This window comes from Globicephala melas, chromosome 9 (genome assembly GCF_963455315.2).
Source record: "Globicephala melas chromosome 9, mGloMel1.2, whole genome shotgun sequence".
Lineage (NCBI taxonomy): Eukaryota > Metazoa > Chordata > Mammalia > Artiodactyla > Delphinidae > Globicephala > Globicephala melas.
In genome coordinates, this window is record NC_083322.1 from 103,185,576 (window position 1) to 103,209,912 (window position 24,337).

Genomic DNA, 24,337 nt, shown 5'->3' on the forward strand with positions numbered 1-24,337 from the left:
GTGCAGGTGACGGGTCTCACAGTCCCTTGGAACCCAGAACGTGTGCATCAGTGGACGCTTCCTGGCGCCAGCCAGCTTCTGTGCTCAGCTGCGGGACCTCTGAATGGGGTCAGAACACACCTGGCTGACCTCACGTCTCTCCTTTCGTGTAGCTGCCTTGGGCCGCGCCTGCCCCAGAGTGAAGGCTCCTGCCAGTGAGGACCCTGGAAGAGGAAAGCAGGAAAAATGACCCGGCTCTGATCTCAGTGGCTCCCCTCCCTCTTAGGGGCTGCCATGCGCATCAATGTGATTGCTGTGGCCGCGTAGAGACCCAGCTTTCCACGTCAGACAGGCTGTGAGTGCAGGACCTGTGCTGAGTCATTTACGAAAACCTGCAGTATCAAGCACGGTGTTTGCCACTTGTCAGGTATTTAGTGACGGCTGTCACACGAATGAATGAAAGAAAGGACGGCATGGTGTTTTTCAGCCCACGGGTACACATTTGACTGTACTAGCCAAGAGCCCTCACGACTACACGATACAGGCAGACACGTGGGGTGTGGAGGGAATGAGCACATTCAAGTCCCCCCGCAACTTGGCAGAGAGCTCACTGCTTTTTCATCCCACATACCTGATGGGCACCCCTTATGTCACTCACAGAAGCTTTGCAATCATAATTATTCATTGTATTAATTCTACTCATCCTTAATCAGACATCGCAGTTTATGTTTGCAATCTTCTTTGATAAACATTAAAACAAGTCATGATTTAATACTGTGAGATAGAGATTTAATACTATGAAATCGAGATTTTTATATTAAAAACTATTAAACTGTGTCGATTCCCCAAAACATGACTAGCACCTAAAAAATAGCATACAGATCAACTTTTAAAAACTTTTGTGGCGAAATGCGATTCGTCCAATTCATCAATGCGTCTGCTCCTTTACAATGTTTTTTCTGATCCACAACGTTACTGGCTCTCCACCGCACCCTGTGATGTGGGTATTGTCATTTTCCTTTCACCAAAAAGATGCTACCAAAACTCGAAACCTAAGTCTCAAGAGGTATTTATTATAATACGTGCTTACCCTTTCTAAGGACACAAAATATGAGATTACATATTGTGGCCTCAGGGGGACAAAAGGGATGGATGGCGCGAAACGAAACTGAGAAGATGAAGAGGTGGGAGGTGACCCTGATGCCCGCGGGCAGCGGGCACCTGGCTCTGGCCCCCCAGGGCTGTGGTGCCCCACATTTTGTAGTTGTGACCCAGAGAGACAGACAGACACGCTGGTACGAGTAAGATTCCATCCTTTTGCGTCTGTTGAGTAACCTCCGCTCATTTGATACTGCCTTATGAAGGACGATAGTCAGGCATTTATCATGACACGTTAAAGAGGAGAAACCAAGGCCCGGGGCTGACCACGCCCAGCCGACCCATGAGGGCAGCAGGAAGAGAGGGGAACTCCTGTCTCCATCCAGTGCCTCCCGCACCCAGGCCGAGGCCCCACGGCCTTCCAGCTCTCACACTCCGCCCTCGGCCGTGGTCTTGGGTAAGAGGGCTCTGGATGCGGCCGGTTGCACAAGGGCTGCTCAGCGAAGCCATCGATTGTCCTCCGGGCCTGTGCTGGGCACATGGTTATTGCACAGCAGAGACCGCCCAGATAAGGAGAGATTTGCGAAGTTCCCCGGTCGGTTTGCACACACTCCCATTTGACCCAGTGAAATCACTCGCTGGTGGGCGAGTCCGGCGAAAGCCACGGACGCCACCTGCTAACTCAGTAACCCAGTGGCTGGTGCAATGCCTAGCAGGGGTTCAGGGAACATTCCACATGGTTCAGCAGAAGGACAAGTTTAGGAATATGTGGTCTGGAGGCCCAAAGCCCCTGACCCCAGCTCCAGCGTGTTCTGTGTGACTTAGGGCAGGTAACGTCTCTGGGTGTTGGTTTCCACCTGTGAAAGCATTACCCAGACAGTATTTATTTCCCAGGGCACTGTGGAAGAGAAATAAGGTAACTGCCCAGAGCAAGAGCCCTGTAAGGACAGACTGCGATGCTCCTCCCAGCAGAGCTGCTGGAATGCAGACAAGGCCTCTGGACCAACCTCCTCTGCTCTCTGGAGAATCATTTCATTTCCCTGCTGCTTCGATGTCCAGTGTGACAGATGGAGGTATTTTGGGTAGCGTCTCCCGTTAACAAGAGGGCAGCACCCAGGCCGCAACTCAGGTTGCATCCCAGGCCTCACGTCCGAATCTGAAGAAGCACGAGTGGGCTGGCTGTGTTGAAGTCTCCTCCATCTCCGACCTCCTTCCGGAAAGGGAAAGAGTCTGTAGGGTCTGTAGGGGTGGCAGGGGGGCTAAGGTGTGGAATTGTCTGAGTTACGCTCGAAGGAACCGCAGAGGAGAAAGTCCAGCCAGCAGACTCCGGGCAGGGACAGGGCAGGGAGGGACAGGAGATTCTGCGGCGTCCCTGGCGGGTCCAGTGACCTGCTAACCCCAGCCAGGCACACGGCGCTGGGGGTCCCACATGTGGCCATGACTTTCCCAGCAAAGGGATGCTTCTGTTTGAGTCCTGAGGCTGCTGGCCTGTCCTGTGGTCTCACTGAAAAGACATAAAGCTACAGCCATCAGACTTCGCAGTAAAGATTTTCAAAGTCTATGTCTTCTGAAGGAAAACATTCTTTCCAGCAGGCGTTGTGAATGTGCCCATTGCCCCATGGCTCTTCTGCCTGCTTCGAGATTCCATACTGGCTGTCACATGTGTCGGGTGGGAGATACCCGCCTCCCCCAGCCTGAAATCCACCCTTGGAAAGCCGTGTGCTCTTGGACAAACACTTCAGTTTTCTCATTTGAGAAATACCTGCCTATTAGTTTATAATACTCAAATTAGTGCTGACATCTAAAAAAGCAACAACCTAGTATGCCTTTGAAAACAAATTTTTGTGACGAAAACAAAGATCTGGCTTTATGGATTTATTTTCTCCCCTTGGCAGGAAGCCACCTTAGTTTTCTGTTTTAAAGCCTTTCTAAGGTTCTGTGAAAATGTTGGAAAATAGTTTATTCCTGAAAAATAGACCCTCACACTTGAGGAGGACGGTTTCTTCAGAGAAACATAAAATAAGTTCTGTCCATTGTCCGTCGAAGTGGGACACCTCAGCCATGGTACGGTACCACGATGAAAGTCTGGGGTCTCTTAACGGAAGTGGCTTCTGTCCTTCATGCCATGTCTCTCTTCTTGAAGAAAGAAGAGAGAACAATTTCTGATCAGACAAGACCGTCTTATGATTTCAGCGATGGCCTCATTCCATCTGCTGTTGTCAGAAAGCGCTCCGGACATGCGGATGCTCTTTGCAGCTAATAAAGAGGCGGGAGGCCTCTCTCAAATCAGTGCTAAGAACATAAAGAAACAGAAGAACACAGGCAAGCTGGAGAAAGGCGGCGGGCAATGGGGAAAGCAGGGCTTCTTATGGCAAATGAACTGGACCAAGAGGCCAGCCTGGGGAGGAGTGTGGGTCTGTGATGAGGACCAAGGGCAGGACCAATGGCCAGGCAGTGTGGGCCTGCCATGGGCACCAGCAGGAGAGGCGCCAGGTAGCCCCTGAGTGAGCATCCAAGTCCCCACCCATTATTCGGTACCCGAGTGAGCGTCCAACCTCCCATCCATTATTCGGTACCCGAGTGAGCGTCCATCATCGCATCCGTTATTTGGTACCCAAGTGAGCATCGGTACTCCCACTCAATCCTCCATCAACTGAAAGGTGGCTTTCGCCAGAAACCTCACAACGTCACACCACCGTCTCCAGCCGCGTGGCCTCAACGTCACACGGTCAATCTTTCAAGGACATTTCATCCAGCTCCCTTTTCACTGTCCCCCTTTCTCTCTGACACACCTGCTCCATCAGCAGGCTTTCACAGCTTCACCTTCACTTCTGACCACACCCCGCACCTACACGCTTCTCCTCACCCTGTCTGCAAACTCCTGCCCCACCTCCCTGGTCCAGGGCTATGGCCTCACATGTATGCTTTCCCTCTAATCTTTTTTTCACACAGAGACCAGAGAGACAGCTGTACCCACCACTGGACTCTGTCAGCCCCACCTACAAACCCCTTCCTCGTTCTCAGAGGAAGACCCACCTCCTTTCCTGGCCTGGACGTCCCCCTGGAGGTGTCTGCTGACTGCGTATCCTCCCCAGCCCTGCTGCTCCCCTCGTGACTGGAATGGGGGCTCCAAGGCTCAGGTCTTATTCAAGTCCCTTCCTCAAGGAGGATACCCTGGCCACCGCCCCCCCCCCAACCTCTACCAGGGTCCACTGGGGGGGGGGGGAAATAACTACATTGACTTCATCTCTACCTGCTTCTCTGGCTGTAGGCTGAGCTCCCCATAGGAGACGTGGTCCCTGGGCCCCCACCTGTACCCCAGCCCTTAGCCCACTCAGCTGAGTGGCTGAGTTTGAGGTGACAACCGACACATCACTTTTCCAACATCGGCTTCCCCTGAGCCCCCCGGGCTTGTGCCCAGGCCTCCCTCCTTAGCTCTGGACGTCCTCCCGACCATTGTGGGCAAAACAAGCCATGGGGCCGCCTGCAAGGTGTACAGGAGGGCTCCCCCTCTCCCCTCATGCCTTCCGCCTCGGTGCAGCCGCCGGGAGGGCACCATCACCCCCGCCTGCACTGGACCACTCTGTCCCTCGCCTGACGCTGCACATCTCCTGAGCACCCGCTGTGTGTGGACACTGAGACACATGGAGACACAAGCACAGAAGCATCTTTCTAGCAGTTTCCAGACTGCCCAGCGTCATCCAGGGGACAGACAGACAAGTTATGTGGTGATGCCAGTGACGCTGATGTGAGGGAAGAGAGATGACAGAGGACGCTGTGGGGCCTGCAGGGACCCCGGCTTAGACTTGGGGGTTGGGAGGGTGGGTGGACTCCCCCAGGCCCACTCCCTCTGCTGTGCCCTCCCCACCTGAAGTCGTGGTGCAGATGCTCATTCCAGGAGGGATTCCCAGCCCAGGTGACCTGTTACACAGATGGACTCTGCTGTTGTCCAGCCCCGCGAGGGAAGGACTCAGCTGCCCCCCAACAGCGTTTTATTAGACGTCCCTCCTCCCACCTGCACAACCTCAGGCTGCAGGACTCCGCCCCTTGGCTTCGGGAACAGGCCGCTCCTCCCCCTGGAATCACCTCCCTCCTAGCCTGGGGGAGGGCAGAGGGCAGCCCCTGCAGACCTAGCCGGCCTAGCCGACTGCAGGGTGGGTCCTGCACCCCAAATGCGGTACCGGGAGCTGAGGTGGCAGAGTGACAGCCCCTGCCCGAGAGAGAAGATGCTGAATTGTTGCCCAGCTGACTGGGAGACAGGGGTGTCACCCACACAGTTGGCCTGTTTCTCACCCAGAGCTGGGAGCCCGTTCTGATTGGTGGGTGCCAGGACCCATCACTACTGCCACCTGCTGGCCAGGTACCCCACCTGCAGGTTCTGCTACGAAAGGCATTTCTGATCTTTAGGTTGGTGCAATTCCAGATCCTTCCCCAGTCCTAGGGAAGGAAGGATTCCTCTAGCAGGAGAGAGAGAGGATTTCCTTCCTGTACTTTTTTCTCTCCCACTTCCCACTGTGACCCAGACATGCGCTTCTCACAAAGACAGCTCCCGTGGGAGGAGCAGCCTAGATTTCAAGGCGCCAGCAGCACCTGTCCGGCTGTCCGTGCCTAGAGACCTCCAGGAGTGGCAGTGTGGTCTGCCCCGAGCTCAGCTCCAGGCCTTCGGCTGCACTGATTGCACTTAGGCCAAAACAGAGCCATTTAAAAATGTCTGTTAAGATGCCAGGCCCTTTGGTACATGACTCGTTTTGAATTCTGGTTTTCTCAGGGTATTTACAGTATTTACAACAGCCAGGACATGGAAGCAACCTAAGTGCCCATCGACAGATGAATGGATAAAGAAGATGTGGCACATATATACAATGGAATATTGCTCAGCCATAAAAAGGAACGAAATTGAGCTATTTGAAGTGAGGTGGATGGACCTAGAGTCTGTTATACAGAATGAAGTAAGTCAGAAAGAGAAAAAGAAATACCATATGCTAACACATATATATGGAATCTTAAAAAAAAAAAAAAAGGTCATGAAGAACCTAGGGGCAGGATGGGAATAAAGACACTGACCTACTAGAAAATGGACTTGAGAACACGGGGAAGGGGAAGGGGAAGCTGTGACAAAGTGAGAGACTGGCATGGACATATATACACTACCAAACGTAAAATAGATCGCTAGTGGGAAGCAGCCGCATAGCACAGGGAGATCAGCTCGGTGCTTTGTGACCACCTAGGGGGTGGAACAGGGAGGGTGGGAGGGAGGGAGACGCAAGAGGGAGGAGATATGGGAACATATGTATATGTATAGCTGATTCACTCTGTTATAAAGCAGAAACTAACACACCATTATAAAGCAATTATACTCCAATAAAAATGTTAAAAAAAAAAAGATGCCAGGCCCGACCAGCCACATTCTGGCTGGTTTACGTTTCCTTGTGACTCTAATCGTTCATGAAACAAGGACAATCTGACCACAGGCTGCTCCCCTCTGGGGTTCTGTCAGCATCTCCTCACCGGGACCCGTATCCCAGCGGATGGCAACTGTGTGTCCTGGTCCTTGCAGCGATGACCTGGCCCCTCGAACATGGGATCAAGTTCTGCTAAGAGCCAGGCCGTGCCGGCAGCCTGGGCAGGCCGTCCAGACAGGCAGCCAGTGGGAAGCTGTGTCTGTGCATCTGCTGGGTGGGGATGCCTCTTTACCCGGACACACTCCTGCCTCTGACACAGCTTTCCTGATGCTCTTGTGTCCTCACCAGCGCCTCGCAACCGGGTGGCCTTTGAAGATGCCCAAGAATCCCGACTTAGAATTGTGTGTTATGCTAAGCCTTTTCCATCTTCTCTGTCTCTGAATTGTAACAAGGTGTGAATGGGACCTGGGTCTGGGGTTTGGGGTGTCTGAGTGGCCAGCAGAAGGCTCACAGGAGTATCTCCCAGTCTTTCTTGGAGAAATAACAGGAGGGACTCTCAGAACAGAGGTGAAGACACGAGGCTCCAGGTTGAGGACGTGAAAGAGGAGGAGATGAAGGTGCGCCCACCCTCTTGGGAAGGACCCTGCTCCCAGGTGCGGGCTTGGCCTGGGACCCTGCTTGGTCACCTGCAGGCTCAGGGGTTATCTCTGAAGACCACCACGGGAGGTTCGTTCATTCTTTCACTTATTCATCAGATAATAATTGTGAGTCCACTGCCAAGGGCCATGCCAGGGGCAGGGGTAAGACACTGAGATGAAACCTCCACAGTTTCTGTTCTCAAAGACAGAGGTGAAGGGTAACCAAAATATCACACGATGAGTGTGCGCTTACTCGGAGAACGTTACCTCACACATGACGGGAGAGCAAAGGAACTCACCTGGCCTGGGCTCCGCCAGGCTCCCCTGAGGAAGGGACCTCTGTCCAGAGAGCTGAAGGTTGGAGGAGAGTCAGCTCGGTCACGAGGGGGAGAGGAACACCCCCCGACAGAAGGCAAAGAGGCTCAAAGTTTCCAGGGCAGGAGGGAGAGGGGCCTCTTTGAGGATCTGAAATAAGCTGCGAGCTGGAGCAGGGGGGTGCTAGGCTGGGGTCCCCTGTGCGCTCCCTGGGGACACTGGGGGAGAAGGCACAGTGAGCCCTGGGTGGTCTCTGTCCTGCGGGAGATGAGCAGACAACTACATGCATCGCAAGGCAGGCTGTCCGATGCTCCTCGAGAGGATGGTAAAAGCGGAGTTGGGGGCTCCTCCCGGCCAGGGTGGTCTGTGCATAAAGCAGCATCCGGGCTGCCATAGGCGCTCCGTGTTTGTTGAATGAATGAAAAGGTGCTCTGCCCCATCCTTGGGAGGTGGCCTCCAGCACAGGAATGCTCCCAGGTCCTCCTGAGTTTTCCATCCACCTCCCTCATCCCCAGGGAGGAGAGGAGGGTGCTTCTGGATTGCTCAAGTCCAGGGATAATGAATGGGTCATTTTCTTCTCTTGAGCGTTAGGAAGTGAGATACAACAGAAACAGGCGATAAGACCCCTGCTCTCCTATTCTGTCGCTCTGGTTCTTGTATCCGGACTTGCTTCTCCTTGATGGACGTTTCCCCCCTTACCATAAAAGCAGCAGGAATGATGCTACAGGTTGAGACTGAGGAAACGAAAGATGGAAAGAAGTTCGTCACCCTGCTCCCTTGGGTCTAGGCAGGTGGTGCACCTGGAGCGATCACATGTGGTTCGGAGGGAACTGCACACACGGGGCCCTGCTGACGCTGAGGGGGACACTTGTGGGGACCTGCGCCCGAGGTTCAGGAAGTGTTTGTGGGCATCACCATTCCTGTCTCTTCTGTTTTAACTTTTGAAGACTGAGTGTGACAATAGCATTAAAGGTGAAAGTACAAGGGTTGAAGAAAGTGGAGGCATGAAAAAAAAAATGCAGGTAAAGAAAGTAAAACTTAGACGGGCTGAGTAACTGTCCTGAGGCCACACAGAGAACTCTTCCAAGTGGGGAAGAAAACTGAGGTCATCCGGGCTCCAGAACTTTATTCTAATGGCTGCTCTGGGAACCGTGGAGGCAACGAATCTTACAGATACAGATTCCTACACGTTCGTGGTAGCTTGCAGAAAACGGGCAGAGATTCCTTCCAAAGTGCACGTGTGTCCCATGACAATGTGATTTTGTGCTCTTCCGTCCAGAACTGGTGTGGATTTCCCACCCCTACCATCTGGAGCTGTGACTTGTATTGGTATAACTGATTAATAAATGAATGGAAATGGGATTGTGCAAGTTCAGGGTCTAAACCTTGGGAGATCCACTGGTTTTGCTTTGATCTCTTGAAACTCTGCCCTGAGACCACCGAGTAGGGGCACCTGTGTTGTCTTCTGGAGACTGAGCGGTCACATGAGAAGAACAGAGGCCAAGATCAACTACCCAACATGTGACCTCAGCCCCGCTGACCTTGAAGCTGAATGGAGCTGCGTGGGTGAGCTGAGGCCAGTCGGCCAGAGGTGCAGCCTGTCCTCGCAGCCCTCGGGGATCTTACTCATCGGTGTTGGAAGCCACTGAGTTTTGGGGTAGTTGGTTATGCATCAGTAAATCACAACACCACGTTCTTCACCCCGGAGATTCCCTGCATCATCTTGTTGCAGCCTCATGACGACCCTGCAAGGTTCTTATTTGTCCATTTTACAGATAAGGAAACAGCCTCCCAGAGATGGTGCAAAGCCATTAAGTGGCAGAACTAATGTTTGCATCATGTCTATGTGACCCACAGGCCACGCTCGCCCCGTTTCACTCACCTGTCAGACAGCATGTCAGGTGCTGGAAACAGAGGCTCCTATCTGGGTCTGTAGCACAATCTCAACTCATCTGGTCACAGGACAGAGGCCACTGGGGAGCCAAGGGAAGCAACAGGAACCTCCAGGACACCAGAGGAAAAGGGATGGGCTTGGGCTCCTGTTGGCTTTACTGAATGGGAACTAAAAACTATTGTGAGTCCAAAACTCTCATCGAGACCCACACTGCTGCTCTTCTGCAAGAAACTGCACAACCTGAGATGTGAGGGCAGAAAACGCTGATGGTGTTGGTACTACTCATCTGCTGCTGGGTAAAACGTTGTCCCCAAATTTAGCAACTTAAAGAAATCTGAGGGAGGTTTAAAATTGCAGTGAATTGTTGGCCAGGGATGCAGTCATTGGAAGAGGTTGAAGCATCCACGTCTAAGCACGAGGCTAGTGGCGGGAGGATTCGATCCATCACAGGGTCGGGGAGGCAGAGGGCAGAAGGAGTGAGGGAGGGAAGTCAGAGCCTTCCATGCCTTAACCTCAGAAGCCCCAAACCTTTACTTTATGCTGTGGATCACACAAGCACGCCTGCCCGCTGCAAGGGGGGAAAAGACGACACAGGTGGGAATGCAGGAGGGGGTCACTGGGGTTCACGCCGACCCCAGGGTTCTTACAGCATCAGTGGCACTGCCATGCCCACCCCTTCAGAGGAGGGAAATACTGGCAACCATGTTCCAAAGTACTTGCAGGAAGCTGGATCATCTCTGCCCCAGAAACAAATGGCATAATGGCTTGTGACTATGCAGAGTTACCATGCAAAGGCTTCCTAAGAAGGTAGAAAATGAAAAGGCTCATGGAAGATGAACTGGAGTGGAGGAATTATCTGATAATTCAAAGAAAACATATGTCACTTGATTTCATCCCGTTCCCCAAAGTGACATAACGAAACATGTCCACAATTTTCTAAATGTCTATTACTCTCTGCCAGTCTCAGAAGGATTTAATTAACATTTTCCAAAGAGAAACGGAGTCATTGACTTAGGATCAGTGCTCTGGCAGTTCTATAATCTCAAGTCATTACTCAAAAGGGTGTTTCCTCTCCCGGGACAGCCCTTTCCTCCTTTGGCACCACGGCTACCCAGTCGTTCTACTCCCTCCATCTTAACTAAATCTATTTTTTTGTTTTTGTTTTTGTTTTTTTTTTGCAGTACACGGGCCTCTCGCTGCTGTGGCCTCTCCCGTTGCAGAGCACAGACTCCGGACGCGCAGGCTCAGCGGCCATGGCTCATGGGCCCAGCCGCTCCGCGGCATGTGGGATCCTCCGGGATCGGGGCACGAACCCGCATCCCCTGCATCAGCAAGCGGACTCTCAACAACTGCGCCACCAGGGAAGCCCTTAACTAAATCTATTTGATAAAGATGGAGACATTCCCACCTGGTTTGTTGATCTTTGATCAAAGAATTGCAGGAGGGAGAATCATTCATGTAAAGCCAAGAAGAGCAGAAGAAGAAAGAGAGAGAGAATAGCACAATACAGGAATATAGCTGAGGAAAAGGGAGGAGGCCAGACTGTCCTGGCATCACCATCTGGGCTCCAGGCCTGAGTTTTCCTCACAGAGAAGCCAGAAAACTGCATGTCCAAGTGTCCAGAGGCTGGAAGGACCATCGGGCACTGGACCACTACAGCCGAACCCCTGCCGGGAAAGGTCCTTGCCCTAAAGACAGAGCCAGAGCTTTCCATGCGCTGAAATCTGCCAAGTCAGCAGGCAGCACGTCCTGCGACCACCTGTACGGATGTGTGTGCTTTGCCTGGAATCTAAGCGTGAATTAGGACAGGATTTCTGATAAAGAAGAACCGTAATGACTAAACACCGTTCATGAAAAAAGGAGCTTCTCCATTTAAAAATGTTGTGTTAACATACATATAACATGAAATTACTATTTAACATTTTTAAAACTTCTTTTATTTTTTATTTTTTTGAAGTATAGTTGATTGATAGTGTCATGTTTGTTTCAGGGTTATAGGAGAGTGATTCAGTTATACAGTTTTTTCAGATTCTTTTCCCTTATGGGTTATTACAAAATATTGAGTATAGTTCCCTGTGGTATACAGTAGGAGCTTGTAGTTTATCTATTTTATATATAGTAGTGTGTATCTGGTAATCCCAACTCCTAATTTATCCCTTCTTCTCCCTTCCCTTTGGTAACCATAAGTTTGTTTCCTATGTCTGTGAGTCTGTTTCTGTTTCATAAATAAGTTCATCTGTATTTATTTTTAGATCCCACATATAAATGATATCATATGGTATTTGTCTTTCTCTTTCTGACTTACTTCACTTAGTATGATAATCTCCAGGTCCATCCATGTTGCTGCAAATGGCATTATTTCGTTCTTTTTTATGGCTGGGTAATATTCCATTGTCTATATGTACCACATCTTCTTTACCCATTCTTCTGTTGATGGACATTAGGTAGTTTCCATGTCTTGGCTATTGTAAATAGTGCTGCTGTGAACATTGGGGTGCATGTATCTTTTTGAATTATAGTTTTCTATGGATATATGCCAAGAAGTAGGATTGCAGAATCATATGGTAGCTCTATTTTTAGTTTTTTAAGGAACCTCCCTACTATGTACATTTCCATGGCATTAAGTACATTCACATTGTTGTGCAACCATCACCACCGTTGTCTCCAGGACTTTCATCGAAACTGAAACTTTGTCCCCATTAAACACCGATGCCCCATCCCTTATCCTTCCCACAGCCCCTGGCACCCCCAATTCTCCTTTCTGTCTCTATGGATTTCACTAAGTGCTTCATATGATGTAACCTTACAGTATTTGTCTTTTTGCAACAGACACTTCACTGAGCATAACGCCCTCAAAGTCCATCCATGTTGTAGCATGTGTCAGAATTTCCTTCCTTTTTAAGGCTGAATATATTTTGTTGTATATATATATATACATACATACATAGCACATTTGTTTATCTATTCATCCATCACTTGGGTTGTTTCTACCTTTTGGCTATTGTGAATAATGCTGTTATGAACATGGTATACAAATAAGTTTTGAGACAGTCCTTCCAATTCTTTGGAGAATATATCCAGGCATGGTTAGTCCTGATTAATTGTCTGTTCAATTTTCTGAGGAACTGCTGTACTGTTTCCCACAGTGGCTGTACCATTTTACATCCCCACCAGCAATGAAAAGTTTCCAATCTCTCTACATCCTCCACCTCCTTGCCAACACTTTCTTTTTTGATAGTAGTCGTCCTAATGGATGTGGAGCTTCTTTGTTTTATAGAATAGGAAGCCAAGACAGCAAATTTAAACAGTTTGTTTAAGGTTACCCAGCGAATAAGTGACGAGGCAGGGAATGGCACTCAGGGGATCTGAATCCAAAGGGCAGGGTTTTCTTTCATCCCCTTCCCAGGTTCACAGCACACGAGCTCCGGCTTAGAGGGGCTCCTGCCAGCTGCAGGGAACTGCTCATCGGGGAGAGATCCGTGCTTAGCGTGTGTCAGTAATGAGGAAGATGTAAAAATATTTCCAGTAGCTAGAAGTGAATCTGCAATTGGTTTGGTCAAAAACAAGTCGATAATCTGGAACAGATAAAATCAGAATACCTCCTGATCTTTGGCGTAAACGCCCAGGGATCTGAACGTGGATAATTTTGGAAGCCAACTGAAGAGTTGAGTTATGACTTGTCTCAAGGCTTCCTGCTTTCGGTTGGGACTGGAAATGGCCGTGCGGGCCCTGCCAGGAGGTCTTCGCTCGTGGTTTTACTGGTTGGGGCTAATTTAGGAAGTGCTGGAAATCTTGTAGAAACCCCTTGGGAAATTTTTACCTTGTTTTCCTGCATCAAAAGTTCCACTCAGTTAAAAAACCTCAAAAGTGACATCTGGTCACCCTATACTGGCTTATCTGGGCTAAACCTCGCATTCTTTCTTCACTGCAATTCGGTATCAGGCAGCACAGCCTGGGAACATAGGCCAGGCTGGGCAGAGAGATTTACTGGGCATCCTGTTGGCACCAGTCTGTGCCGTCCCATTTCACGCACATGTCACCCCGTGAAATGCGTGTTCCTACCTCCATCTCACCCCAGAAGACCCGGAAGACCTGGGGGTGCAAATAAGATGCGTGAATTTATCCAACATCCCTCAGCTAATAAACAGTCAACAAACCTGAACACATGTGGTTCCACAAATGACACTTTTCTCATTACCCCTGTGTTTCAAAAGAAAGATTGGACCTCTTACTCTAGGAGGTGAACACTGAAATTCCCCCATCCAGCAGAAAGCATCCATGTGGCTTTACGTTCAAACTCCGGCCCCCATGGGCTTCTCTCCTCTCCTCCTGTGGCCACACCTGCTGCTCTCCACACCTGGACAGGCCGCCCCCCCGCTCCCTTGCCTCACGCTGTTCCCTCACAGGTCCGCATCCTTCCAACATTTTGAGGCCCTGCCCAAAGGGTCCATCAGAGACCCACAGGATCTCCCGCTCTCTCTCCAATTCCCCCAGCACATGCCCCACAGCTTCCGCATGTACACCCCCATGAGCTGCCCACATGTCTCATTTCACCTGAAAGAAGTCACGTGCACAAAATGCCCGGCACGGTGATGACACATTGGGGAGTTCAGTGGAGGATGACATGAGTTACAGCCCAAACAAGAAAAGGAAAATGTCTATGCAAATCTCAGGGGAAAGGAAATGTGAACTTGAAGCAGAAAATGAGTAACCTTTAGAGATTAAGGTTCGAATGGTTGAGATTCGGGGCTGGGGGAACAGGGGAGGCAAAGGATGGAAGAGAGAAGTGGGCCATACAGAGTGAGGAGGGGCTCCCTCTGGCTAAGGTGGGGGTTCCTACAGCACACTCGCAGCGGACCAGACTGAAGACCTTACGGTCCTTGAGAAATCGAGCTTGACATTCTTTCATAAAACAGAAGCAAAAAAGTGCACATCACCCAGTGAAAAATCAGCCACTACTCATTCATTTGCGTAATCAAACTTTGTGCATGTTTACCATGTTCAGCGAATCACAGGTGGGTTCCTGCCCGTTTACAACAGACAGTTGAGCAAAGAAGGATCAGGACCCATACTACTGTTTTTCCACTTGATGTCCATTGTGAAGAGATGCCTGGCAATTAACAGACTTGAACAGGGCATTCATCATTTTTTTTTTTTTGCATCTTTACTGGAGTATAATTGCTTTACGATGGTGTGTTAGTTTCTGCTTTATAACAAAGTGAATCAGTTATACATATACATATGTTCCCATATCTCTTCCCTCTTGCGTCTCCCTCCCTCCCACCCTCCCTATCCCACCCCTCCAGGTGGTCACAAAGCACCGAGTTGATCTCCCTGTGCTATGCGGCTGCTTCCCACTAGCTATCTATTTTACGTTTGGTAGCGTATATATGTCCATGCCACTCTCTCACTTTGTCCCAGCTTACCCTTCCCCCTCCCCATATCCTCAAGTCCATTCTCTAGTAGGTCTGTGTCTTTATTCCTGTCTTACCCCTACGTTCTTCATGACAATTTTTTTTTCTTAAATTCCATATATATGTGTTAGCATATGATATTTGTCTTTCTCTTTCTGACTTACTTCACTCTGTATGACAGACTCTAGGTCTATCCACCTCATTACAAATAGCTCAATTTTGTTTCCTTTTATGGCTGAGTAATATTCCATTGTATATATGTGCCACATCTTCTTTATCCATTCATCTGATGATGGACACTTAGGTTGTTTCCATCTCCAGGTTATTGTAAATAGAGCTGCAATGAACATTTTGGTACATGACTCCTTTTGAATTATGGTTTTCTCAGGGTATATGCCCAGTAGTGGGATTGCTGGGTCATATGGTAGTTCTATTTGTAGTTTTTTAAGGAACCTCCGTACTGTTCTCCATAGTGGCTGTACCAACTCACATTCCCACCAGCAGTGCAAGAATGTTCCCTTTTCTCCACACCCTCTCTAACATTTATTGTTTCTAGATTTTTTGGTGATGGCCATTCTGACCGGTGTGAGATGATATCTCATTGTAGTTTTGATTTGCATTTCTCTAATGATTAATGATGCTGAGCATTCTTTCATGTGTTTGTTGGCAGTCTGTATATCTTCTTTGGAGAAATGTCTATTTAGGTCTTCTGCCCGTTTTTGGATTGGGTTGTTTGTTTTTTTGTTATTGAGCTGCATGAGCTGCTTGTAAATTTTGGAGATTAATCCTTTGTCAGTTGCTTCATTTGCAAATATATTCTCCCATTCTGAGGGTTGTCTTTTGGTCTAGTTTATGGTTTCCTTTGCTGTGCAAAAGCTTTGAAGTTTCATTAGGTCTCATTTGTTTATTTTTGTTTTTATTTCCATTTCTCTAGGAGGTGGGTCAGAAAGGATCTTGCTGTGATTTATGTCACAGAGTGTTCTGCCTATGTTTTCCTCTAAGAGTTTGATAGTTTCTGGCCTTACATTTAGGTCTGTAATCCATTTTGAGCTTATTTTTGTGTATGGTGTTAGGGAGTGATCTAATCTCATACTTTTACATGTACCTGTCCATTTTTCCCAGCACCACTTATTGAAGAGGCTGTCCTTTCTCCACTGTACATTCCTGCCACCTTTATCAAAGATAAGGTGTCCATATGTGCGTGAGTTTATCTCTGGGCTTTCTATCCTGTTCCATTGATCTATCTTTCTGTTTTTGTGCCAGTACCATACTGTCTTGATTACTGTAGCTTTGTAGTATAGTCTGAAGTCAGGGAGTCTGATTCCTCCAGCTCCATTTTTCGTTCTCAAGATTGCTTTGGCTAATCGGGGTCTTTTGTGTTTCCATACAAATTGTGAAATTTTTTGTTCTAGTTCTGTGAAAAATGCCAGTGGTAGTTTGATAGGGATTGCATTGAATCTATAGATTGCTTTGGGTAGTATAGTCATTTTCACAATGTTGATTCTTCCAATCCAAGAACATGGTATATCTCTCCATCTATTTGTATCATCTTTAATTTCTTTCATCAGTGTCTTATAATTTCCTGCATACAGGCCTTTTGTCTCCTTAGGTAGGTTTATTCCTAGATATTTTATTCTTTTTGTTGCAATGGTAAATGGGAGTGTTTTCTTGATTTCACTTTCAGATTTTTCATCATTAGTTTATAGGAAGGGCATTCATCATTTTATCCCGGAAAACGATGTTCTACAGACATAGCTTTACCGGTGATGAACTTGTAATTACATTTGCTCATAGCTGCTCATTAAGAGTGGAAGATCGGGAGAGAAAATTCCAGCTCATTTTTTCCGCCTTAAAATCAGTTTTAATAATTATGAACTGTGTTCCATGGCAGAGTCATCCAATTCTCTTCCTTTGAAAAAGGAAATAGGGAAAAGATTTTTTTTTAATTGGAATATATTTGATTTACAATGTTGTGTTAGTTTTGGGTGTACAGCAAAGTGAGTCAGTTATATATATGCATATATCTAATCTTTATTAGATTCTTTTCCCATTTAGGTCAGTACAGAATATTGAGTAGAGTTCCCTGTGCTACACAGTCAGTCCTTATTAGCTATCTATTTTGTATACAGCAGTGTGTATATGCCAATCCCAATCTCCCAGTTTATCCATCCCTCACCTCCCCCCATAACCGTAGGTTTGTTTTCTGTGTCTGTGAGTCCAGTTACTCATTATTGTAAAGACACAAGACGCTTGCCATCTTGCTTTCCTAATCTGTGATTCAAATATGTTCTCAGTAACTTGGAAATTACGTGTAAGGTTTTCAAACTGCATTTACACATCCAGCAACATTTTGAGCTCGAAAAGAAATTAGAATCAGAACATCACTTATCTCTGGAAAACTCGGCACCCAGGCTGGTGGCAGCCCCCCGTTAGTCATGGCCCATTTCCATACGCCCACCCAGCAGGGTAGGAGGAGCCCTGTGCCCACGGGGTGTGGCGGTGAGTCAGAGCAGCTCGGCTCCGTCACCTACCTGGGTCTGGCTTGATGTGTGACTCACGGAGGCCAGGCCCCTGGGAGCTTCCCTACCTCCTGGCCCGGCTACGAGCTTCCTGCAGCCTGGTTCCCAGGTCCCAGCTTCTCCTGTGTTCACAGAGCACAGCCCACAGGCCTTGTCATCTGACTGGGTCAGAGACAAATAAGCTATTTTCATGTGGGGATCAGTCTCTGGAGTCTGGATCAGTCTGGGGGGGAGGTTCGTCCTCTGTTCTCGGGTGCAGAGCGATTTGATGCTCTTTCCTGTTGCATGGTTGCTTCTGAAGAAGACAATCCACGTGTAGTGAGAAGCATCTATTTTCCTGGAGGCAGAGGGCTTTTCTGCCCAGGTGACAGGGATGATGACCAGAAAGCGTCTGTTCCCCCCACCTTGTTCTGTGACTGCAGATGGGGGCAAAGATGGAGCTGGAGTTTGGGGGGCATACTGAGGAAGAAGGGGGAGGCCCAGTGACGTGGCAGCTGCACTGGAATCAGGAGGGGCTGCAGGTTGAGGCTGAGTGATGCCAGGAGAGGGGCCAGCTGACATGGCTTCAAGTTCTCCTTTCTACACCATAATCCCCCATGTTGGCCTCGAACCTGGGGAGAGTCGTTAGAGATGACAGTCTCACGTTTAGCTGTGATTTGAGGCTAAAAGGGATAAGCTCTGACAGTGATCTCATCGTAAGCAGGCTGGAGACTTCCAGCAACCTGGAGGGGTGACAGGAGCTGACAGCCCCCATCAGGATGGATCTGGGGAAGTGAGGGCTCCCCAGGGGGTTGCTTGAAGGGTAGGGCTTCCCTGGCCCTGGCTGGGAGGATGATGGGAAAGGCAGGGGTGGTCAGGGGACACTTACATTCTCCCATTTTGATGCAGTTCTAGAGGAAATTTATTGTAGATCGAATGTCCAGGTGTCCTAAGTCTAAGGTCTGTTCACACATAATGCTGGTGAATAAACAAGCTTAAGAGCACGTCCTGTGAAGATCAATGTGAACCAGAAACACAGAGACCCCCCTGAGGCCCAAGGGGAGCCCTGAGAGCAGAGAGGTGGAGGTTTGCAGCCGAAGACCCCAGGGAAAGGGGAAGGGCCAGCCAGGGCCCTGGAGATTGTCTGAGGTTGGAATCTCCCTTGTATTCAATATTAGCAGCATGGCCTCAGCCAGCTGACAGGTCCACCCATGTTAGTCACGCAGGCTGAGTGTCTGCATCTCCACGTGGTGTGATAGTTAATTTTATGTCAGCTTGGTTAGGCTCCTTAGGCAGCTTTTGGCCAAACCACCACTGGGGATGCTGCTGTGAAGGGTATTTGTTTGTTTGTTTGTTTGTTTGGGTGAGATTAACATTTAAATCTTGAGGAAAGCAGATTGCACTCCATATGTGGATGGGTCTTGTCTCATTAGTTGAAGGTCTTCAGAGCAAAGACTGAGATCCCCTGAGGAAGAAGGAAGAAACCCTGCCCCAAGACTTCCCTTCTGTTAAATCATGGACATGCACATAGATGCATGTTTTAGGACCTCACATCTTAAAAGAAGAAGAAAAAAAGTCCCACTCTTGGTCTCCTATCCCCCTCCTGCCCCTGGGCCCTTCTCCTCTCAGTTGTCCAGCAATGCTCCCTGCAGGGTGGTTCCCAGTCACCCAGCACTGCTGTGCTTTGCGCTCTCTGTTCCAGCCCTTCCAGCCCTTCCAGCCAGCCCTCCACCCGCTACGGCTCTTGCCGGGCACCGAGGAACTCCAGGCCCAACCCAAAGGGCACATTTAGATCTTAGCTAATTTGACCTCTTGACAGGATTCAGCACCGTTTCCTTCTTACATCTGCTTCTCCTGCAGGCCTCTGGGGACCCTTAGCCCATGCTCTACCTCTTATCTCAGCCTCCTTTCCAGTCTCTCTGCTTGGTGTTGAAACATTGGTGGGCCCAATGGCTCTGGTCCAGACCGGTCTCTTCTTCACCTGCCCTCACCTGAACCTCTTCAGCTCTGTGGATTCAAGCACCATGCCCATGCTTATTACCCCAATTCTGTTTCTGCTGGTCAGGCCTCTCCCTGAAAATCCAGACTCTCACCTCCAACCATACACTTGGCACGTCTGTGCAAGTGTGTTTCTCCATCTTATCAGGGTCATGGCCGAGCTCTTAGCTCTCAGTGCCATTAAATGGGTCTTCCTGTCTCAATAAACAGATCTGCGCTGTTGCTCAGGCCATAAACAAGTATCCTGCTTCTCTTTTCCTTTTCTTCTGTACTTCCATTTGTCGCAGTTCTATTGAGATACCATCCCATACCTGAGAATTCACCTGTTGAAATTGCACAGGTTGGTTTTTTTTTAGTGTATTCACAGAAATGTGAAACTATCACCATGATCAAAGTTAAAAATATTTCATCACCCCCAAAAGAAACTTTGAACCTTAGTAATGACCATACCCTCCCACCCCAGCTCTCCTCCTCGAGTCCCTGGCAATCAATAATCTACTTTATGTCTCTATAGATTTGCCTATTCTGCACGTTTAATAAAAATAGAATCATATAGGGCTTCCCTGGTGGCGCAGTGGTTGAGAGTCCACCTGCCGATGCAGGGGACACGGGATTGTGCCCCGGTCCGGGATGATCCCACATGCCGCGGAGCGACTGCGCCCGTGAGCCATGGCCGCTGAGCCTGTGCGTCCGGAGCCTGTGATCCGCAGCGGGAGGGGCCGCAGCGGTGAGAGGCCCGCGTACCGCAAAAAAAAAAAAAAAAGACTCATATAACATGTGGACTTTCGTGTCTGGCTTCTTTCACTTAGCATCACGTTTTTGAGGTTCCTCCACGTCGTGCCTGCATTGCCACTCCATCTCTTATTGCCAAACAGTATTCCATCGTATTGATTTCCCATAGTTTGTTTATCCAGTCCTCAGTGGATGGACGTGTGAGCGGTTTACACTTTTGGGCTGTTGTGAATAGTGCTGCTATGAAGGTCCGCGTACCAGCTTTGGTGGGACACACACTTTCATTTCTCTTGGCTCAGTGCCTGGGAGTAGAGTTTCTGGGTCACATCACAGCTCTGTGCTGAACCATTTGAGGAGCTGCCAGACTGTTTTCCGAAGTGGCTGCACCATTTTGCCTTCCCACTAGTGGTGAACGGTGGTTCCAGCTTCCCTCCATCCTCGCCAACACTTGTCATTATCTCTTTGGGCTCTAGCTGTGCTATCTGTGTGACGCATTTGGTGTGTGTTATGGGCTGAATGTTCATGCCCAGCCCCTTCCAGAATTCATGTATTGAAATCCTAACCTCATGATGTAGCAGTGTTAGGAGGTGGGGCCTTTGGGAGGTAATTAGGTCACGAGGGTGGAGCCCCCATGATGGGATTAGCACCCTTACAAAGAGACCCCAGGGAGCTCTCTAGCTCTCGTCCTGCCACGTGAGGACACAATAAGAAGACAGCCATCCACGAACCAGGAAGCAGCTCCCCAGCAGACATGAAATCTTCTGGCACCCTGACCTTGGACGTCCAGCATCCGGAACCAGGAGAAATGAGTGCTTGTTGTTTAGGGCCCAGTCTTCGGTGTCTGTTACACATCCCGAGATGATGGAGTGCGAGATGCCTCGCTGTTCCAGTAACTATGGCCCAAGCTGTGGAAATCGGTGGAAGCTTTTTCTGGGACTTGGCATTTGAACAGGTGTTAGAAGAACGGAGATGATTTCGGTAGCTGTGGGGAAAAGGGGAGGGTGCTCCTGGGCAGTGTGAGAAATTGTTCCCCTTCACGGGATTTGTCTCTGACCCTTTGGCTAAAGCGTGGACTACCCTGTGATGTCCTGTTTCCTGAGGCTGGAGGCTGCTCTCTGAGCGGTTTGGGCATTTTGACAGCCTAGATGCTGGGCAAGGACAGTCATGACCAGGCTGCAGTCCCATCCCCACCCCCTGCCCCTGCTCTGCGTCTTTCCTCATTCCCGGACGAGCCCCATGCTGCAGCCTGGCTTCCATGTGACGCGCTGAACAAATCAGGAGTCATATTTAGGGTTTCTCCCCACAAGACCACAAGCAGTGAAGGGTGGTCAGGGAAGCAGGGCGAGTGCCCCTCCGCGCAGGCGAAGTTCACAGGACCCCATCTAGGGTGACGTCAGGAACATTACAGCAAGAGTGTGGGATGACAACAGAGTTGGCTAGAGTTGGAGAGGCCTGGGGGAGCCAGTAAGAGACTCAGCAAAGCTAACCTTTCTCTTACATATCAGAGGTACTAGTGTTTAAACAATGAATACCCGGTTTTTAAACTTTATTTACTCAATTACTTCAACGACAGTTTTGTGTGGCAGAAGCAGAAATCCACCTTGGAAAGGATATCTGTTAAACAGGAGACATTGGAGCAAAATCTCTCAGAAGGCAGAAGACAGAGTGACTTTTTATTTGACTTGAGACACCATCTCCTCCACAGGGGTTCAGAGCCCCGGGGAAAGGGGGTGGACCAATTTAGGTAAAGAGCCCAAAGCCTTCGGAAGGGAAGGGATGAGGACCCCAGGCCCCTCCGATGGGGGTTTTGACTAAGCTCCTCCTCCAGCAAAGGACCCAGCTCAGCAGGAGGTTAGGGGCCGAGGTGGGACTGGGCACAGCCAGGCCGGCTGCTTGGATGGCCGACCTGTGACTGGGGGTGAAGGGGAGCCATCCTGGATGGGGCGGATCCACGCGGGGGGTGACCCCAGGTTCCAGGCAGGGCAGCCCCGTGGCCGGTGCCTGGGGCAGCCCAGGCACCAGCGCAGAGTGGACAGTGGCCATCAGACCGGCAGAACGGGTGCCCAGCAGGAAGTGGTGACAGCTGAGCAGACCTGGCCGGGTGTCCCCTGCTCCATCCCTCTGCCTGGAAGTGGACTCAGAGCTGTTTCCTTGGACCACCTCAGCCTCAGAAGGGAAATACAGACATTTTTGCTAATAAGGGCAGGTGAAGGCTCAAGCAACTAATAAGAAAAAGATGTGATTGAATTTGTACCCCACGTTGACGAAGCAGGTCACCTACAGATAGCAAGAAGGAAAAGTGTTTCCTACTCCGGGAGGTAAACATAGCTTGGCTTCTTCAGACACACCTAACGGATCATTGTCACTCACAACCTATAGGAAGAGTGATGGAAAGTCAATAGCCTTACATTTTCTATATATCACGTGAAGGAACCATCTGCGGGTATCCTAAAATTTTAAGCGAGGATTAAATACTCTCGTTACGTAGATTCTATGTATGTGGTGTCTTAAAAAAATGGTACAAATGAACTTATTTACAAAACAGAAATAGAATCACAGATGTAGAAAACAAACTTATGGTTACTAAGGGGGAGAGGGGCGAGGGATAACTTGGGAGACTGGGATTGATGCATACACACTACTGTACATAAAATAGATTACTAATAAGGACCTACTGTATAGCACAGGGAACCCTACTCAATACTCTGTAATGGCCTATATGGGAAAAGAATCTACAAAAGAGTGGCTATATGTACATGTATAACTGATTCACTTTGCTGTACACCTCAAACTAACACAACCTTGTAAATCAACTCTACTCCAATAAAAATCATTCAAACCGTATGCCTGCATCTCTTTCCCCTGATGACACCCCCTCCCCCATTCAACTCGGTGGCCTGATAATGAGAAACCAAGTCCCCATTCATCTCTGGGTGCAAACGACATTGTGTGCAGACATGGGTTGCCGGGTTCTTTGTCCTGGGCCTGCAGCATCCTTCTCATAATGGCCGTGACTTTTCTAGCAGCAGAGAGAAGAGGCAGGTCTGAAAGTCGGTGCCCAGGTTGAGGATCAGTTTTTATTGTCTGAAGTCTAAGCAAAATCATATCATTTCCCTGGGGTCTGCCGTGTGTGTGGAAAGGAGGTGTGAGGCTCAATGAGACGAGCAGCGACTGTGGCCTCCCTTCTCATGTTACCGGCTGCTTGGAAATAGTTTGTCAAGTTGTATTTATGGTTAGACAGGTTCACGCGGTAGCTTTAGAGTTACCCGCCTGGAACTATATTGGAAATGGAAAACGAACGAGCGAGAGAGTAATAAAGGGTCAATTAAGGCTTGGGGGAAGAGAGGAGAAGAGAGAAATTCAGCAAGAATGGTAAAAGGAGTCAGAATTTTTTATTACTGCCTTAAAATATCAAGGGAAAAGGAGTACGTAGAGAGAGAGAGCCTCTCCTTCCTTATATGGAGAACGCAAACTCAGAAAGCACCAGGCAGCACATCGATGCCCATCACCACCATCAGAGTCACCAGTCTTCAGGTGACAGCTCTGCCCCATCACCTAGTGTAACCGTCACCAGGCGTGTAGTGAGGTGGGGTTATTGCCCCAACTTCGTAGGTGGGGCCAGTGAGGCTTAGGGAGCTTTACGTGTCCTGCCCAGATTCACCCAGAAGTCACTGATGGAGCTGGTTTCCCAGCCTCACTTTCTAGCTCCTAAGCTCTGCTCTTTCCGCCAGACCACAGCCTCCACCGTGGAGACAAGGCTGGAAAAGCTTCGGCCAAATTCTGGTCCTTGCTGAGCCTGTGTACTCAGCGAGCCATTTGGAAGCTCCGTCAAACCCTGGCCCTACTAAGCTCATGGGGACCCAGCGGTGCCATGAAAAGGGGGGAGGGCTGCCAGATCATCTTTGGGGGCAGCCCACTGGCTAAGAGGTGAAGCCTGGGCTCCTAGAAGAAAGGACAAGGAAGCAAGGGCTGGTGTGCAGGAAGTGGTCCCCAGGATTAGGGTTGGGGTTAAGGAGAGGAGATAAAGGCCCTGTTGGGGTGCTGGACCCCACCCGGCCAGGGCCCTTCGGGGGCTGTGGGGCGCACCCCAGAACTGCCCCTGGAGTCACAGCGGAGGGGCGTCTGTCCTCTGGCTCCACTCCCTGGGAGCAGTGGGTGCCTCTGGTGCCCTCACTCCTCACGCCACTAGTTGGGCCCGATTGCAGCATCTACATCCGAGAACAGGGGTGGAAGACAGAGGTCCTGTGTACAGCTGAGGCCGAGCCGTCAGCAGCCCCAGGGGACAGCCGGCTTCAGGGCGGCAGCGGGAGGAAAAGGCAGGCGGCCGAGGGATGGGAGCCTGGACCCACCACGTGTGGACACAGCCCTG